The 20,251-nt window shown below is 41.0% G+C and overlaps 1 protein-coding gene across 3 annotated transcripts in view; it reads left to right on the top strand.

The window, feature by feature from the left end:
* The first annotated feature begins 681 nt into the window (after positions 1-681).
* CDKL5 (cyclin dependent kinase like 5) overlaps positions 682-20,251 on the top strand; it is a 178,646-nt gene continuing 159,076 nt past the window's right edge. For 2 of the 3 annotated variants that reach the window (XM_024988495.1, XM_059883891.1), the window contains exons 1-2: positions 682-844; positions 5,804-5,882. The gene's annotated coding sequence lies outside the window, so the exon portion shown is untranslated. The remainder of the gene's footprint in view (positions 845-5,803; positions 5,883-20,251) is intronic. The other variant, XM_059883892.1, reaches the window with a different exon arrangement.

Raw genomic sequence — 20,251 nt, 5'->3', positions numbered from 1 at the left:
AAATCACCCAAGGGATCGCAGGCTGATGGACGAGCGTATGTGTGAATGTGTGTGTGTGAGCACGGGCAGCTGCAACAGTTGGGCACCAGCAGCAATGGATTTCGATATGATTTTTACCAACAACGGAGATAAACCATCCTCCATCCTTTATTTCCAAGCAGTGCCTCGGTTTCCGCCCCAAATGTGCTCTACCCTCTCTTCTCCGATCCCTCCCTCCCCCCGCACGTGTCCCTACGGAGGGAGGCCAGGATAACTGCGCTGCAGGCAGGATTCCCCCTGTTTTTCCGCAGTGACAGGCGGATTCCCGGGCCTCCTCGGCACCCCACCCCCGCAGCCGCCCCTTTCTCAGTCACGATCTTGCCCCTCATCTCCTCCTCCCTTCGTCAGCTTGCGGCTCGGTCCCGCCCCTCCCAGCCGCTCAGCCCAGGTTGCTAGGGCCTGGCGGGGCAACCAAACGTGGCGCGCGAGGAGGCGCGGCGCGCGCGTACGCGCGCAGACGAGCTTATACGGGGAACCAGCAGTCTACTGCTTTGGGGACCAGAGCACGAGCCGTGCAGGCGGGGCGCACGAGCCCGAGACCGAGGACGAGCGCTCTCTCCTTATTGGTTCCAATCAGAAGTGGGCGGGACGGAGGAGGGAACCTGTCAGAGTCTGAGACGCTTCTCCATTGGTCCGAATTGGACGGTTGGGGCGGGGCAGTTAGCAAATTAGGCTGCGCGTTGCCTGAGCGAGAGGGCGGGGTCGAGGGCTTCGATTAGTTGTCGCTGCTGCTGGGGAAGGTAAAGCGGTGACGGCGGCCTCAGGAGCTGTGGGGTCCCCGGCTGGAGGTGGGGAACTCGGCGGGGTGAGTAGTCTCGTTGCCACCCGCTCGCCAAGCCTCCTTGTCCTTACATCGGCCCCGTGCCCACCCAGCTTCTCCTGAGAGAGGAGACCCACCCGGTCCCCCCGGGCAGACGTGAGAAGGGGCGGTGGCGCGGGTCCGCTCAGAACAGGGCGACGCGGCGAGGGCACCCCAGTCTAGAGTGGTTCCTCCTCAGCGCCCCATTGCGCCGCTGGAAGGGCTTCCCCACCGAGGGGCTAGGGCTGTGTTTTGGGGTGTAGGGAGACGGGAGGGTATGAGGAGGGGCGGCGGGTCGAGGCCGTCTCGCGGGGCTCCTCTGAGCGGCCGGTCTGCGGCATCCCCGCCCCATCGCCCCCGCGGCACGCGCTCCCCCGGGCTTGCGGCGAGGGAAGCCCCTTCCCGCCGGCGCTGAGGAGGAGCCTGAGCGCCAGAGCCCCCCTCTCGAGTTCCGTGGGAGTTCGGGACCCGCCGGGGACTGCGAGCTTGGCCCCGGCCCTGCTGACCTTGGCTGCCTGCGAGGGTGGGCTAGCGACCCTCCGCCTGCCCCGCGGCTCCTCTACCTTCCCCCGAACAAGTTTCAGGCGTCGTTACGAAGTTCAAGACTAGCATAGTGGGGAGAAGCAGAAACTGGCCCCTTCCCAGACCTTCGTACCCTTTGGACCCTCATAGAAATTTAAATCCTAGGGTTTGGAACCATTTCCCAGAACGAACAGGTTCTGCTCGCATTGACACGTTCTGTGCCCACGTTGGGGGAAAAAATAACCTGAACATTTTCAGTGTAAAGGCAGATCTTCCTTGAGGGTTTTGTTTTTCGCTTCACTTGAGTGTTAAAGCACAGATGCCTGAAAAAGAAAAGCCTGACCTTAGTATCTCCACAGTGAGATTAGACGGATGCTGTGATATTTAAATAGTTGCAGATCAGTGTTCTGTTGATTGAAATTTAAGCTGATTTTAGAAAGTATCGCAGAAACGGAATAATTTCTTTCCATGCATCTGAATTAGGTTTGTTTGGATGTAATGGTTTATGTAGTTAATGTAAAGGATTACACAGATTAATTTGCCCAGGGGCATTTGACCGAAACAGCAGACATAAATATCAATATGTATAGAATAGAATTATCCTTTTAGGTAGCATCTGCTGGAATATTTCCAGGTTGTTCCTCTTGCTGTAGGGTTACCAAAAAAAGCATCTTTACCGAGGCTATTCGAAATTACAGGTGAATGACATTTAGATGTAAATTTGTTTTTAATTTCTTTAAGTGTCATAAAATGTGAAGAACCTATGTTTACTTGTCCCTGTATATTTAATGTTGAAGGGGGGTAGTATAATCTTATATTTAACAATCCAGTTAGGGTCCATTAAGAATAATTTTTTAAAAAGGTGTGCCTCTTTTTGAGAACATGATAGTTGAGTACCTTAGCAATCCTTTACATTTCTATAATAAAAGTACTATTTTAGGTTTGAGCATTTTTGGCCGTTGACTCTGGATCGGGAGTAAGGAAGCCTGCAGCAGTATTACCAGTTTGACACCGCCAGTGGGTGTTTCTGTTGACAAATGCAGAGAAGAGAACATTTGGGAAGGAAACCTTTTTTTTTTTTTCAGGAGGGTGGGGGGTGGGTGAGGGGGGTAAGGAGCGGGAAGAGAGAAGCTGTAGAACTAAAGCTTCCAGCACAGTGTATGCTGAGCATTTCACAAGTACAAGGAAACCTAATTAGGAGAAAAAAATTCGGTTTGGAAATAATAGAGCTCCAAAAGAGGAATGCTGAATAAAGTTAATAATCACAAGTGTTAAATAATCTACCATTTCAGAGGGGTTGGAGAGTCTTCAGTTGGAGAAAGTGTCAAATCCCTTTGAGTTGTCTGGCCTTCTAACCTAATCAATGCAAGGATTTATTTGATATATATATAGAAAGCACTTCAGTATTCTGATTTTGCTTATTTGGGAAGTTTTCTGAGCCTAGTTTTTTTTAAAAACAACAACAACAACAAAATTTGGTATATTAAAAAAATAATTAGACATAAGCCTTCTTTCTCTAGAGAGGATTCCTTTTTTCTCCTGTTCAGATTTATAATTTATTCCTGATTGAGGGGCTTGTGGTAGGGGTTTTTTACCCCTTTATCTCAGGTTTTTTTATTTTATTTTTTTACTTATGCAAGTTCCTTGCGCTAAACGTGCCATTATTTTCATTGTAATTTTCTAGGAGTCATTTAAATCAGAGTGTGGCATCCACAGTATTCCCTGGGGTTTTAAAAGAAAAGGTTCCCATTGAGGGAAATTGCAGGGCCATCTCGCACAGATGAGTAATAGAAGGTTGACTGATTGCGAATCAGATGTATTCTGTTCCAGATATGCTGCATTTAATGAGAACCAGATTTTACTTGGTATTTCTACTTTGAAGGTGCGGTATTGTTACATTGTAAACCGAAATACAGAGATGGAGAAATCCCTTCAAGTATGCCTCCCCCCCCCCACCCCCCAGCCTTGCTTCATCACTGTGTCTAAGAATCTGCGAGAAACTCTTTCAACAATAGTTGCATTGTTGGAAATGACAGTGGCTTCTGTTGCAGAAATTTAACCTTTCATTATGATTTATGTTTCAATTTACTTTGTGATAGAAAATTCCATTGTATCTGAGAATATGGCTGTAGGAATTTGTAAGGAGGTGAGCAGAGAAAAGAAGCCTTCTTCAGTGTGTCTGTTAAAAATCCACCTTTTTAGCTTGATAACTTTGGTGGTTATCTGCTTTATTTCTAGTGGATATTAGCAAGTATGTTAACAAAGTATCAGTACTTCATTTTTGGCTGTTAGTGTGGCAATATGACTTTATCATGTAATAGATTGATGTCAGATAATAGCAGAAGGCATTTAAGAACAAACGAATCCACATACTTAAATTCCAAATGTGAGGGGAATCCTTTAGGTAACCGTTAATTTTACAAGAATAGCAGAATTTGAAGTATTAAGTCACTTTTAAATAGAAAAGACTGTTTACTCAGAACTTGAAACTTAGAATTTTAGATTCTGAAGTTTTAATTTCTGGCAACATCGAATTTCTTGATGGAGACAGAACCTCAAAGATTCTTGAATATCTGATGATGGAAGCAGTTGGGTCACATATTTCAACTTGAGAAAATAATGTAATTAAAAGATTATATTTTTCTGTTTGGGAGGGTTTTCCAATTTACTTTCAGTCTTAAACTCAGCATTAGAACTATTTTGTTGGGGATGCATCACTTTAGTGTTTGGATTTAAATTCTTGATCGTTTCTAGAATGTTTCCTTTCTATAGATCAGTGCTTGGAAGAGTGGATTATTCAAAGATGTGGCCTCATTTCCCATTCGCCTTTGTACAATTACTTCTTAATACTGCCGCGTGAACCTGGGTACAATTCTGTCAGTGGGAAATGAAAGCTGTGAGTGAGGACCTTCCACCTGAAGAGTCTGATAACATTTAGAGAATTCCGATTTGGGAATTAACAGAAATTTATTTTTATGCATTAGGTTAAAGGACTTAGCCCATTTCAGGTCTTTGGAATTGATTGTCAGCATTTTGAATTAAGCTCTTAGAAACATTTGTGTCTGAGATAGTTCTAATTAGGATCAAATTTGGGGTGTGGTTTCTCTGTTCGGCAGTCTTCTCTATAATAATTAAATTCTAATATTCTATTTATTGAGCCTTACTGAATACTAGGTACTATGGCAAATACTTTTTTTGCATGGATATAGTAATATGTGTGTATGTGTGTTCTCATAACATTCCTATGAAGTAGATATTTTTCTTATATCCTGTGGTACACTTGACCAAATGGGCTGAGGGAGAGAAAATATTTTACCCAGATTACCCAGCTAGTCAGCAGCTGAGGCAAAACTTCCATTGAAACCGGTCTGACTTGAAGGTGTGCTCTTCAAACCTATGCTTTCTTCTTCTCTTGAGGAATCCGATTTCCCAAACATGTTTTGAGCTCCTGCTGCTCCTGGGGTGGTTACTCAAGGTATAAATATGCTTCCTGGAGTTCATAGGCTACATTGGCAAGGCTTTCTGACCTTTAGTCACATGGGAGGCTGGACTCAGCTCCATTGGTACTGATGGATTAGGACGACTGCAAGTTCAGACTTTTCTCAGAGGGTCGTTAATTCTGTTTCTCATAAATGAAGGTTGTACATAATTCATGTTCCATTTTAACTTTTGACTGACTTTGATTAAATTTGCTACAGTAATAAAGGCTGTGAAGTTATTCTGTGAATTTAGTTTTGTGGTTTAGATACACTTTTTTTGCCACTTTATTTTTTAATTGAAGGATAATTGCTTAACAGAATTTTGTTGTTTCCTGTAAGACATCAACAAGAATCAGCCATAGATACACTTTTGAAGTAAAATGGCAGCCATTACAATCTGCAAATAGGTGTCTCTTCTGTAACTGTAATGATGTCAGTGAAACAAAATTTGGAGGTGAAGTCTACAGAGATATGTTATTGATGTTGGTTAACAGTATGTAGGAGTTGCGAGTCTGAAAAAAATTTTTCTACTTGAAAGTAGAATTTTCTGTTAAAGTTGTGTGTGTGTGTATGTGTGTGTGTGTTTAAGCAAGACCCATCCTTAAGAGAGCTGCAGTTGCTTAGCTCAAAGGAACCCTCACAGGTCAATGTTAGGGAGGAAAGGGACTTACTTAACATCTTATTCTGTCATTGAGAATCACTTTTGATGGTTATTAAAGTTAGAAAGGAGCTATGAATATTGTAGAACCTCAGGGCTGGAAATCACCTCACCCAAAGCAGGAAGGACAGTTGTTCTACCAAGATGGAACCTACACATAAACGTTGTGGATTTCTTTAGCAAGTACGGATTTTAAATATGCATTTTTAATAGTTTTATCGAGGTATACGTTACATACCATAAAATTAATGTTTTAAGAGTTTAAGAGTACCGTTCAATGATTTTTTGTTTTTTTTTTTTTTTTAGATTTATGGAGCTGTATAACCATCACTGCAATCCAATTTTGGAAAATTTCCATTACCCCAAAAAGATCTCACCCACCAACGTGCGTTTTTTTTAACCTTATTTACTTGCTTCCACCTAGATCCTTTTATCATCAGGCACTGATAAACTAAATTATGTAGATTTTAAAAGATATGTCTTTAAAAAATATCTTCTTATATGTATTACAATTTCTTAGTACTTTTTGTATATTCAAAAGTTTTGCCTAAACATAATACATAGAAGAATATAAAAGGTAGTACTGCAAGTGCCATCCATTATCTTGTCTTTGTGGTTTTAATTTGATTCTGTTTTGATCTTTTTTAAACCAGTAAATAAAATACAGCACTCTTAGTGATATGTTGGAAAACAGGAATAAGAAATCAAGGTAAAAATAATATAATTTTTGTTGGGCAAGAAAAAATTCCTTTAGGATTTAAGACCAAGGACAAAATAATTGGTTTTCTTGATTTTAAGCCAATAACCTTGTGCATTTTATTGTTTGAGCTCTAATCCCCCTTGAGAGATCCATGCCTACAGTGCATGCTGGAGAGCAGGCTTCATTAAATTCAGGTATGCAAACGCATTGTCTACCTTTTGCATTACTTCAGACTGGATTGTTGAGGGATTTAGAAATATTTTAACCTGCAAGGTACTGTAGCTGCTTTTTCCTGCCTGCATCGTTTTTTTTTTTTTTTTTTTTTTTTTTGGTTTTTTTTTTGGTTGTTGTTGTTTTTTAAAATTACCCTCAAGGGTAGCCAGAAGAATTAAAGCTCCCTTGGGAACAAGTTGTACTGGAAGGGTGGAATTCTACCCCTTTGGTTCCCAGGTGCTCTCTTTGCTGCCTGTTTTGCACGTATAGATGGACACTGCTGATAGGATAGCTTGGGGATGTTATTTTTTAGGTACACATGATAGGGGAATGCAATGGTTTGGTTGTAGGTAAAGTGTTTTGGAAACAAACTTTCATTGCTTTTAGATGAACATTTCTCTATGGAAAGTGATCCTTACAATTGCCAGGCAGGTAAATCAATTCCTCTTTGGTGGGTTGTATTTGGATTTTTAATAACAAACAGAAAGGACACAGCATTACTCTGATAATAATAGTTTACTGTAAATTCAGTCATAACTGGCTTGAAATAATTTTACTTAAAAAAAAACACCCGTTTAATTGCTATGATTGTGGTATTCTGTTGTTATTTTGCATTCTTTCCTAAGAGAAAGGCCTGATATCAAATATTAACAAATCAAGTGCTTTCTGACCTATTTGATTTAGAGGAAAGTAGTGATTTTGAAAGTAACAACTTTGGTTTCTGGAAGTTAGTTAACAAAACATATGGATGAATACATTATTGTTTTTTTTGTTTAAGACTGCTTTAAATTATTTTAGATAAGTTGCAGTTTTAGATCTCAGTTTTAGATTTTGTACTATGCCTAAGGATTAGGTTCTTGGCAGCTTGTAAAATCATATTATAATAATCAGATTAAGTACACATACACACACACACACACACTCATGGGAGGAAGATAAAGCAAGTTAAAAAAGGTGCTAAGTACCAGTTGAAGAAAGCTTACTGACTTGGATTTGCTCCATTATGCTGATATTGGCCAAGAGTAGTAGAAACGATAGTTTTCTGATGAATAGAATCTTTGGGAGATTACGAAAGCTGGTTCAGGTATTACGTATCCTCGAATTTATCCACATACCCTACCCTGCTTTTGTCAGTCACTAGTGAAACGTTTTAGGGCTTCCTGGGTGGCTCAGTGGTAAAGAACCTACTTGCAATGCAGGAGATGTGGGTTTGATCCCTGGGTCAGGAAGATTCCCTGGAGAAGGAAATGGCAACCCACTCTAGTATTCTTGCCTGGGAAAGCCCATGGACAGAGGTGCCTGCAGGGCTACAGTCTGTGGGGTCACAAAAGAATTGGACATGACTGAGCAACTGAGGATGCACACACAGTGGGATGTTTGGAAAAGATTGAAGGCAGGAAGAGAAGGGGGCCACTGATGATGAGACAGTTGGATGGTATCACCGACTCAATGGACATGAGTTTGAGCAAACTCCAGGAGATAGTGAAAGACAGGGAAGGAAGCCTGGCATGCTGCAGTTCATGGGGTCGCAAAGGGTCGGACATGACTTAGCAACTGAACAACAACAACAATTTTTACTGGTAATATTACCATTAAAATTTGAGATTAGCATTGCAAAGGAAAAGAAAAAGTTTTATTTTAATTGTTAATAATTTCAAATAGTTGAGGTAGAACAAAAGCTAATTTTGTGCTAATTGGTGTTTCGTAATTTATTATTTCTTTCTAAGGTTACCTGTCTTACATCCTGAGACTCTGCCCTTCATTTAGCAAATACTTAATGAGTATCTGCTGGGTACCAAACTGTGATAGAGTGATGCATCAAAGGGAAGTAGGTCCTCAAAGACTCTATGGGCTTGAAATGGAGGCAGAGGAGAAGTACCAGGCACTAGCAGTGTAGGGGGATCTGCCATGTGGGGAGCAGGTAGGAAGGCCATGGTGAAGAGGTAACATTAAGTGGGACCTGAAGGATGAGAAGGGCATGGTTTAGTTGGGAAACTAAGTTTTCCTGGCAGAAAGTGCAAATGCCCTCAGGCAAGGTGAGAGCTAGAGGCTTTTGAAAAACTGTACCTTTTAAAGAACTGAAAGAAATCCAGAAAGGCTGGAAAGTAGAGAAGCAGGTGATGACGCAGAAGTAGACAGGGGCCCGGTTTTGAAAAGGCTTAGTAGGCCATCTGCTGGGTTTTTGAACTTGTCCTAAGCCTCCTGGGAAGCTATTGAAGGTTTTAAGTAGGGATATGACAGGAAATGCCACAAAAAACAAGAGTTTTAGCTCAATGAAACCTTGATGATTTACCAAAAAGGTCATAATTGCTACAAGGTAAAATATTCTTTCCTCATCTCTTTAAAAATTTTGCAGCTGGTTTCTTCCATCGTCATCTGTGATACTCTTTTCATTGTTTTTATAGAAATTACCTTCAGTTTTCTAAAGGCTCCCCCTTTTCTTTTATCCTTCACCAGTCTGTTAACCTTATATAGGAATGTCATTTCTATTTATAACTGAGTTAAAATTTTTTTCTAACAGTTTTAGCTCTCTTCCATATTTAAACTTAAGACTCTTTGCTGGTTTTTTCCCCCCAGACATCTTTAATCTACTGAAGATTTTAATGAAACATTTTGCTAAATATCAACATTAAATTTGCTTTGTTCTTTTCTTTCCTCAAATACAATATTTTATGTCTAGTTTAATATTTTTCAGCACTTAGGCTGTTTCATATTTAAGGAAATCTGATTCGAGCACCTCCAGTGTTTTTAGAGAATTTTATTAATAATATTTAGAAGCACTAATCTTTAGCAAGAGTATCATTTTCAAATCTGGTTCACATTCTGTGGCTTTGCCATCTTTGATATTTAACTGGTCTCTGTTGAGCTTCTTATTTTCAAGTGAGCTTATATGTATAAAAGTGCTCCACAGATTTTATTTTATATATCCTGATTTGTTTCTTTCTCCTTCTACAATATGTATCCCTACATGCTCAGCTCATTTTTGGAAATCCTCAACTATGCTAAGTTTTCCTTGCCTTGATGACTGAACAAGCATTCATCCAGGGCTTCCTTGGTGTAAAGAGGTTGGTTTGTGACAGTATACAATGCCATTGTGCACTTCCCCTTCATGGATGCAAAGAATAACCACAGCATCACCTCCTTCTTCAGATATTTCCTTTGCAATCTACATTGTGATGCAGTCTCTATAACTTAGCTCGCTTTGGCCTTTCTGAATCATTTTATACCTGTATTCTTTCCTTGTTGATTTTTTCCCCCCTCATGCTGGTAACCTGAAGAGTTTACAGTGGTTTTGTGTCATAACTATTTTCACTTCCTATCCAGCCCAGGACATTTATTTTTAAAGAGTTGCCTCATTTTAGAGTTTGATGTTTCTGTGCTGGTGGTTTCTTTGCCATCCACAGTGACTGCCCTTGATTTGGAGCTGTGTTTTCCAGTCTGTCTCTCTCTGCACAGCTGGTAAAGGAAGGCCATACGTGTCTTTCTTTGGCTGCCTTTACAATACGGTGATGATTTGGGTATCTTGGCATCACTGTGTAGGCAACTGAAGGGGTATCAGCGTCATGGTAAGTGCTGGAGATACAAAGCCAGGCTGTGGTGTTGTGCCCTTTTATGGAGTTTTAAGAACAGAACCCCTCCTTTTATGGAGTTTTAAGAACAGAGTGATATGCCCATTTAGATGGGGAAACACAGGGTGCTGTTACTCTAGGCCAGAAGAGGTGTGTTTAATGCAGACTTAAGGGAACTGAGAACGGTAATGACTCCTATGTATTTGTGAAGAGTCTTAAAGGAGGCCCAGAATGCCATGTGGAGGGAAGGGATTTTCTGGTAGACCATGTTATTCAAAAACATGGATCTGAGAAAAGCAGATAAAGCTGGGTGAATAGCAAGAAATGACATGGATTTATATATTGCATGCCTTGCTTTGAAGCCTTGACCCCAGCTATATCCCAGGATCTTAGTTTTCTTTCTTTGTGGCCTTTTTCTGTTCATTTTCACTTTCGCCTGAGAGTATACATAGGAAATACTAAAGCTGGAGTTTAAATAGGGCTGGGCCTTTGGTAAAATGGATAAGCAGATGGTATCGGTTTTCTACATGTAGGCTCCCTGGAGGCATGGAGTGTTGCCTGTTGTCGCCTCAGCATCTAGTGCATTGCCTGGCACAGAGGAAGTGCTCAGTAAACATTGCTCTTATGAAATTTGTTTCTTTTTCTGCCCCCCATCTCCTCCCATCAGTGCTTTCTTCCTCATTCAGTTGGTTTCTCTGTCAGGTACCTGTCTAGTGGATCTTCCTCTCTGCTCACCCCATAGATGTGCTTGTCCTGTAGTCTAGTCACTCGTCTTGAACATAACTGTTATAATTGGATCTGTGTTGGTGTGTAACTAAGTGCCAATGGCTCTCTCTGTGGGACTCCTCAAACTTCTGTCATCATTTACAGTGTGGTAGATGAAGGGGAAGCAAGAGTTGACAACTGTAAGAATGACATTTCTTTAAATTTTTTCATGATTTGTTGTATGAATTCATAGAAGTGCTGAGTTCTGTTCCATTATAAACTTGTGTGTGTGCATTGCATGTTTGTATATATCTGCATTGTACCTTACTTAACGTTAAGCAAAACCAACATTCAGTGAAGATGTTTGCTTATTTTATTATGTAGCTTCACCCCACTCCCCCATTACTGCTGAGGTTCCTCAGATTGGAACGCTGGTTTTAAATGTGGTACCACATTGAAATAAAATATTTGTCTTATAGAAGGGCTCTCTAGGATGCAATGACTTCACCGAAGGATCTACCATACAATAATAGTTGGTTAGTTAGGTGGAAAGTTTTTTTAAAAAAATTATTAATTTATTTTCTTTTTAGCATGCCATAGCTCAGATGGTAAAGAATCTGCCTGCAATGTAGGAGACTCAGGTTTGATCTCTGGGTTCAGAAGATCCCTTGGAGAAGGGAATGGGTACCCACTCCAGTATTCTTGCCTGGAGATTTCCAAAGATGGAGGAACCTGGTAGTCTACAGGCTGTAGACTATAGGTCCATGGGGTTGCAAAGAATCGGACATGACTGAGTGACTAACACACACACAGTAGACTTTTAAATATCCTCTCTACATTTTGATAATTTTTCATATTATAGGTCCCACATTCTCAAGAAAACTCATCTCCAGTCTCTTTTACAGCTAGGGTACAAGCTTGTAACCTGGGCTTGACCAGTCATTTACACAGAGTGAGACTCGTATGTAAAATCACCGTATTGTAAAGGCAGCCAAAGAAAGACACGTATGGCCTTCCTTTACCAGCTGTGCAGAGAGAGACAGACTGGAAAACACAGCTCCAAATCAAGGGCAGTCACTGTGGATGGCAAAGAAACCACCAGCACAGAAACATCAAACTCTAAAATGAGGCAACTCTTTAATGTAAAGGTGAGCATTGTGAGGGAGCCATCATGTGTAGTTGAATTGCTGACCTGGTGATCATGTTGACAAAGGTGCTTGCTGGTGGCAGCGCTAATGGAATTCAGTCTCAGTGGTATTGGTACTCGGTGGTGACAATAATTTTTTTGTTTGTTTTTATCTTACTATTCTCTGATCATCTAGGATTTGTGTTGTTTTTGTTTTTTGTTGTTCATTCACTAAGTCATGTCTGACTCTTTGTGACCCCATGGACTGTGGCACGCCAGGCTTCACGTCCTTCACTGTCTCCCAGAATTGACTCAGACTCATCTCCATTAAGTCAGTGATGCCATCAAACCATCTCATCCTCTGTTGCCCGCTTCTCCTCTTGCCTTCAATCTTTCCCAGCATCAGGTCTTTTCCAATGAGTCAGCTCTTTTCATCAGGTGGCCAAAGTATTGGAGCTTCAGCATCAGTCCTTCCAGTGAATATTCAGAGTTGATTTCCTTTAGAATTGACTAGTTGGATCTCCTTGCTGTCCAAAGGATTCTCAAGAGTCTTCTCCAGAACCACAGTTTGAAAGCATCAGTTCTTCAGTGCTCAGTCTTTACTGTTACCTCTCAAATCTATACATGACTACTGGAAAAACCATAGCTTTGACTGGACAGACCTTTGTTGGCAAAGTAATGTCTCTGCTTTTTAATATGCTGTCTAGGTTTGTCAAGGCTTTCCTTCCAAGGACCAAGTGTCTTTTAATTTCATCACTGCATTGACTGTCTGCAGTGATTTTGGAGCCCAAGAAAATAAAATCTGTCACTGTTTCCACTTTCTCCCCATCTGTTTGCCATGAAGTGTTGGGACTGGATGCCATGATCTTAGTTTTGTGAATATTGAGTTGTAAACCAGCATTTTCACTCTCCTTTCACCTTCATCAATAGGCTCTTTAATTCCTCTTCACTTTCTGTCCTTAAAGTGGTATCATCTGTTAAGTGTATCATCTGAGGTTTTTGATAAGGTTTTTGATAAGGTGTGTCCTCTGTATCATCTGTTAAAGTATATCATCTGAGGTTTTTGATACTTCTCCTGGCAAGAGAATCGTGTTAGGGATTTGTGTTCCATGTCTTATATTAACTTTGGAATATTTTCAGCCATTGTTTCTTCAAATATTTCTTTTGTCCCATTCTTTCTTCTTTTTCTGATTCCAGTTATATTAGAACCTATGTTGCACACTTCTTGAAAGTCCTGTTTGTTCTGTTCTTCACTTCTTTTCTCTCAATGTTTTTGGTTCGGGTAGTTTCTACTGACTTATCTTCAACTTCACTGATTCTTTCCCTGGCTCAGTTAAGTTTACTAATGAGCCCGTTGAAGGCATTTTTTATTTCTCTCTTTTTATTTAATTTTTAGCACTTTCATTTTATGCTTTCTTATATTTTACATTAATCTGCTGAGTTACCAATCCAATTTTGCATGTTCTCCTTTTGGGTTAGAGCTCTAAACATGTTACTCATAGTATTTTAACTTTGATTCTAGGTATTTCCAACATCAGATTCTGTGTCTCATTCTGAGTTCTGACATATCCTTTGTCTTTTCTGAGTGTTGTTTTTCCTCTGCTTTTTCTTATGCCTTGTGATTTTTTTTTTTTTTTATTGTAAGCCTGACTTATTTTGTAGAACAGTGGAGACTGAGCTGCAGTTTTTTTTTTTTTTTCAGTTTGAAAGCAATCACTGTTTAATAACTGACCAGATTACAGAAATACTCATGGTAGATACCTTAGTTCATCCTTCTAATAATAGCCTATTGATCTGGCCTTCCCTGTTGCCAGCATCTCTACATTCTACAAAATTGTTGATCTTTTTCTTCATGCCACCTCATGGAGAAGATGATTTGAAGGGCCATGGAAAGTTGTTTGCTTCTTTGAAATGATTTTCAACAGTATGGGATCTCGTGGATCAGCTCCTCCATGCAGATGATGCCATATTTACCAAGAGATTGAGCAGTCAATGCGTTATCTGTCAGGGCAATTAAATTTTTGTTGATTTTTGTCATAACCATGCTTGTTGATCAATTCACTTACTGACTTCAGGTTTGGGTACCCCTCCTATGCAACATATGGTTCCACAGTCCTCAGCATGTTAATTGAAGCCATGTTGAGCTTCACATAGGTGCCACTGAAGAGCTGATGGAGGCAAAGAAGCTGCCACACCCTCTGGACCTTTGGGCTCACACCATTGATACCTCTCTGATCCTGATAACAAATGCCAGTTGGATTCCACGGGTATGTAGAAGTTGATGACTTTTCTTGTCATCCTAGCCATTCGAATCTCAGTTCTGCCTGTATTCCTTGTGATGGTGCTTAGCTTTTTCATAAATAAGCTTCCTCCTTGCCTTTCAAAGCATCTTTTGGGCACTTCTTTCTCAGGCGCTTGTGTTTAAGCTCTGTGAAATTTTTTCACTTTTTCTTAAGAGTTTTGGCACAGCAGGAACCTTTTTTTCCCTTCTCTTCTGCACCCTCCATTTTTCTAGCTGGAAAAGAGCTGAAGTGCATAATTTTTATGTCTGTAAATAGGCACATCTTTCCTTGTGTGAGGCCTTTGGTTCAGGGATTTGAGTTAATCTAGTTGGGAGTTGAACTTGTTTTAAGTTTGGTTGCTATTGTACTTCAGGCTTCAAATTCTTAGTTTGTGATTAGGGTGGGGGTTGGTTTATTTTATTGAGTGTCAGGTCTTGCTTCAGAACTGTGACTTGGATCTCTTTACGTGCTCTTGGTCTTCTCTGGTCCCTCTGCTGGCAGTACTCTGCTGTTTACTTGTTATTGAAAGTAGGTTAGCTTAGAGGTGGGGAGTGGTGGTGGGATGTGGCCTTTTGTTCTGATTAAACCTCTGGCTTGGGCTTGCAGCACTGTCCCAAGGACATGCCCTTCCCCTAGCTATTATGTGGGCTCAGTGTATAGTCCTGCCCTTCTCCCAGGGTGTCCACCCCTTCCCTCAGTTGCAGCAAGTTTTAACCAGTGCTTTAAGGACAGAAGCACTGACAATAAATCCCCTACATACATTCTGAGAGCATGTTCGTAAGTCCAACAGAGTTAGCCTAGGTACCCAGCTAACACAATCGGCTTCATAGTACCATACTGTAATAGGTTTATAATACTTTTCACACAAATAATACATAAAAAACAAGCAAGCACAAAAAGTAAAGGAAATATGTAAAATCTTTCAGGATAGTATCTCGAAGAGCACAGTAGTACAGTACAACAGCTGGGCTACAGAGGCTGGAATCGAGTGGACACAGAAGGAGTTCCTGACTGGAGGAGGGAGAGCAGGTGGCAGAGCTGAGGGATCGTCAGCAACAGGAGACCGAGAGCAAGCTGCAGCTTTCACTCGTGCCTGATGGCGATGGAACACATGTTCGCGTCTTTGAAGGAAGGAAACGTGAAGATTCGTATGTAGGGAACTTACTTTCACAAGTGAAGGTTTTTCTTCCTCAGTGGAGGTGCAAGGGAAGGATCTGGGTGGACATGTTGTTCCTGAGGTGCTGCTGCATTTCCCTTCCCCCAAGTCTGCGTCACAACGGGCACTCCACAGTGGGCACATCACAAAGGGCTCTTTGGGGTGGAGGGGTTGGTGGGGGAAGATCTTGCAGAAGGCTGAGGTCACCCCAATTTCAGTGGCCTCCATTGGTTTCACACTGTTCCTTCAGCAAGCCTCATCAGGCTTTTTGTCACTTTGCTGTTTATTCTGGCTGAATTCCTCTTGTCAGTGGCCACCTGGAGTCGACCCCAAGTGAGCACAAGGTTGTCTCCTCTCTCCTTGCAGGCTCTTTCTCTCTCTCCGAAGATTTTGAGCCAATTGGTTGTTTTGTGATGGGTTTCAAGAAAGTCATGACTTTGAAATTAGTGCAGCTCTTTTTTGTTGTGAGGGCAGGCTGCTATGTTCTTCCAGCTTTCCTATTCCAGGGTGGAAGACAGAAGTTTGGTTACCCTTAGAATTTTTACATGCACATTTAACTAAATCAAAGCTTCATTATTATTCCTATCCTCTCAAATAAGACAAAGATTTTAGTATGGCTTACCTTTTAACCTTCATCACCTCTCTTCCATCTTAGTTATTTATGCTTTGGTTTTGCCTTGTGGAAGCCACCTTAAGTCTGTAAAATAGTGAATATTTACTCAATATATTTCCCAAATTTCTTTGCTCACCATTCTTGATTCACTCCATTTCTTCCTTTGGGTTTAGTTTTCTTCTTATAAAGAATGTTCTTAAAGTAGTTCTTTTGCTAAAAGCCTATTAGTAGAAAACTTGATGTTCTTGGTGTTTCTGCAAGTGTCTTTACTTCCCTTTTTCTCTTGAATGATTGTTGAGATGGGCACAGAATTTATGTTGACAGTTACTCCCTTAGCACATTATTGATGTTATTTTCTTGTCTTTTGGCAAGTCTTATTTATTAATGAGAAGACTTTAGTCAGTTCAGGTGTAATTTCTTTGTAGCTAAGTATCTTTTCTCTTGGGCTACCTTTAAGATTTTTTTCCTTACATTTGATTTTTTTTGCAGTTTCTTGGTGACATCTCTAGATGTGGATTTGTTTTCATTTATCCTATTTTTTTTTTTTTGGTGTACACTGTCAGCCTGAAAACTCATGAAACCTTAAATTGTGGAAAAAATTTTAGATATTATTTTTTAAAATAATGCTTCTTCTCCATTTTCCACTTCTAAAACCCTTATCGAGATATATGTTGGAATTTTTCATTGTGTTCCTTAAAGTTTCTTTTATATTTTCACTTCTGGGTGATTTTTTGACATCTGCCTTACAATTCACTAATTTCTGTTTAGCTGTGTCCAGTCTACTGGTTAATACATTTATTGAGAATTTTCATTGAAAACATTTGACTGTATTTTTAAATATAAAAGTTTTTGTGTTTTCTTTCAAATCTGCTTCTTAATTTTCATTAGGACTTTTTCTTGTCTTTTCTTTGAACATTTAAAAATATAGTTATGTTTGTTTCCTTTGGATTATTTTCTGAGCTGTAGTTCTTGAGAAATGAAATCTCCCATTTGTCTCCCCTCCAAGTTTTGCTCATTTCTTTGTGTGGTTCACAACATTTGACAATTTGGGTATTGTGGGATGCTCCTTTGGATAGTTTTGTGTTTGTCTTGATGGGACCCTTTGGGTTCACTGCTCCTGGAGAGTTTTTGATCTCTTCTCAGATTATTGGCTTCTGACATCTGGAGAATGATGTGAATTTGGACTTCATATCTGTGGTAGAGGAAAGACTTGGGTTTTCCATTTTGCTTTGCTCACTCTTACACTCAGCTCTGGGTTGCTGTGTGTAGCTTTTCTTTTATTTATCTAAGGCAGCCCTTCATTTGATATTTCATAGCTTTATGTTGGTGCTTCATTTCCAGCTTTTTTCTCATGCACAGAATTGAGGTATCTCCAGTTTCCTGGTATCATATTCATTGAGTTTGCAGTCCTTGGTTTAGAGGGTAGAAGTGAGCAGGTCTTTGTCCTGTTGTCCTGTGAAGAATCTCATTTAACAAGCTCTTGTCTTTGCAGGCACTCCTTTCTATTCAACTGTTCCTGGCTATAGGTCAGAAAGTAGTTCATCCTTTTAAGAACCAGGAAGTAGTTGCAACCACCACAGGCATCCTCTAACTTGAACAGATAATTTACAGAAAGTTCATTTAGATGTCAATTATGTTGAACACAGTTCCTGTTATCTGATATGAACTATGTTAATTTTAAAAAATGGGTTAGTTTCCCAGATACCCTCAGGAGTCTAGTCTTTCCATGATGCATTGGAATTTGTATAGACTTGTGAAGTCTTTGGTATTGTAATCAGCAGGTGGGTGATTTCTGTGGGGAAAAGCATTTTAACCTTCTCAGGGAGAGAACAGAGTATTAGTTTTCTCTGGGGTGACCTGCCAGGACTGGTCCCTGTTAATTTTTACAAACCTTAACCACTGTTCTCAAGCCTGCCACTAAATCATCACCACGCATACTCAGCACACAGCCTTATCTCCACTCAGTTGAGAATATTGAGGGCCTTCTGGCTGATTTTCTCCAGTTTCTGGCACCATCTGCAGATTTATCATCCCCTTTCTCTCCAGAGCTGCCCTTTCCCCTGTCTCTGAGGATGAGTTGCTTCTGCTGCTGTTTTGAGGCCAGTTCCTTGGCTGGCGCCTTCAACTTCAGTGCTGCTGCTTTGGCAGTCTTTTTTCATCAGTTATTCTTCCTCCACATCCTGTATCCCAGTGGCTCACAACTAGAGTTGGTCCAGATTTTGCCCCCAGGGGACAGTGTCTGGAAACATTTTTGATCGTCACAACTGGAGTGGTAGCCTGTGTGTTACTGGCATCTGGTGAGTAGAGGCCAGGGATGATGCTAAACACTTCACAGTGCACAGCGCCCGGCAGCAAAGGATGACCTGCTCCAAAATGTCCGTGGTGCTGAGGTTCAGTAACCTTGCTATATCCTTAGAGTCTTCCTTTTTATTTTTTTGCCCATTATGTTATTCCTAAGGTTCTTATCCTAGAAAACCTTCCCTGAACCACTTGTCCACTCTTTTCTTAGCTAACTAACCTCTTTTCCCCTTCCCAGCTAAACATCTGGGTGGTCTGTATATCATTTATCCATCCCTCATCCACTTCTCACACTTCAGCGTTTGGTCTCTTAACTTCCCACTCTCACATTATTAAAGTTTTTACTGTGATCATCTATGGCCTCTTGTTTGTTGCATCTGATGGATTCATTCAGTCCTCATTTTACTTGACATTTCTGTTGCACCTGACACTATTAGTCACTAGCTCCTTGAAGCAGCGTGTTTCCTTTGCATCCTTGTTCTCCATATCCTTCTCTTATGTTTCTTTCCATCCTCTGTAACTTTGTCTTGATCTACTTTCTCCTTACACACTGCTGTTACCTGGGTTTAACTTCTTGGTCAAGTGTTGTCCTAGGTCACTCTCTCAATTATACCCAGAGTTTCAGTTCTACTTACATGCAGATATAATTCTAAACTCTTTCCTGATTTTTCACTACAAACTTTCAGACTCAATAACCTGCTGGAAATCTACACTTGACTCTTCTATAGGCACTAATTTGGAGAAGGCAATGGCAACCCTCTCCAGTACTCTTGCCTGGAAAATCCCATGGATGGAGGAGCCTGGTAGGCTGCACTCCATGGGGTCGCTAAGAGTCAGACACGACTGAGCGACTTCACTTTCACTTTTCACTTTCATGCATTGGAGAAGGAAATGGCAACCCACTCCAGTGTTCTTGCCTGGAGAATCCCAGGGACAGGGGAACCTGGTGGGCTGCCGTCTATGGGGTTGCACAGAGTCGGACACGACTGACGCGACATAGCAGCAGCAGCAGCATAGGCACTAATATGAAGTACACATACTTTCCTGAAACTTGCTCTTCCTCCTAAATTAAGGAAAAAAAAAATCTCTGTTAATGGTTCCTCCATCCACGCAGGCTCCTAAGGTGGATAGTTGGGTCTTATCCAACTCAGATATATTATTAATATCTACAGTTGCTATATGACATTAAAATGTGATTTTGGCCATAAAACTCATCTGCTTGAAAAGCCTGCAGTGGTGCTCTGTTGCCGATGGAAGGAGAAAGTTTGGAGAAAATCTGATTTCTTTATCTGGCTTATCAGGCTCTCCTTGGTATGGTTTCTGCCTACCTCTCCAGCCGGCATCCTTTCCTTGTTTACCTCAAACATGGTGCTCTCCAGCATGTAGACTTCTCCATAAAATTCTGTTTCACATGTGATGTCTTTGCTTATGCCATCTCCTTTGTATGGAAGACAGCATCTACAGTAGAGTGTGTGGGTTGCTAGCTCTGTCGCTGCTGGGGCTCCCTATTTCTCATGGAAGCTACAGTTAATTGATACCTCCCTACTTCTCTGGCCTCAATGTTAGTGAGGAATATTCCTTGTCTGAACTATCATTTTGGAGAGCCAGGACTATGTAAGTGCTGACATCAGTCCTGCTGAAAGAGGGTGGGAAGGGGGCACATGTTTCACAGCTCTTCAGTTACATGGTTTACTATTTGCTTCCCAGGTGGTTCAGCGGTAAGGAATCTGTCTGCCATTGATTTTCTTAGTCCCAATCTTGGCCTGCTTCATAGCTCCTTGGAATTCCTCACTGATCTATCTCCTGGGAGCACCTCGTGTATTCTCAGGGTTGCTCTCAGTTTATTTTTTATATTTCTTTTGCCTATTTCAGGGGGTTTTAGTGTGGGAAGGAAGGCAAACGTGTGTCTGATCAGCCATTTTAAAGTAGAACTGCAGTGCCCTATACCTCATGTGGTTTCTGTTTTTTCTCTATTATAGACATACTGGCAAACAATGTCTTAAATTTTGTTTTTAGTTTAAATTTTATTTTCTGGCCGTGTCCTGAGGCTTGCGAGACCTTAGTTCCCCAATCAGGGATCTAACCCATGCCC

The sequence above is a fragment of the Bos taurus genome, chromosome X (assembly GCF_002263795.3).
Source record: "Bos taurus isolate L1 Dominette 01449 registration number 42190680 breed Hereford chromosome X, ARS-UCD2.0, whole genome shotgun sequence".
NCBI lineage: Eukaryota > Metazoa > Chordata > Mammalia > Artiodactyla > Bovidae > Bos > Bos taurus.
The sequence above is the reverse complement of the archived record's forward strand: the minus strand, read 5'-3'. Positions and strand labels throughout refer to the sequence as shown.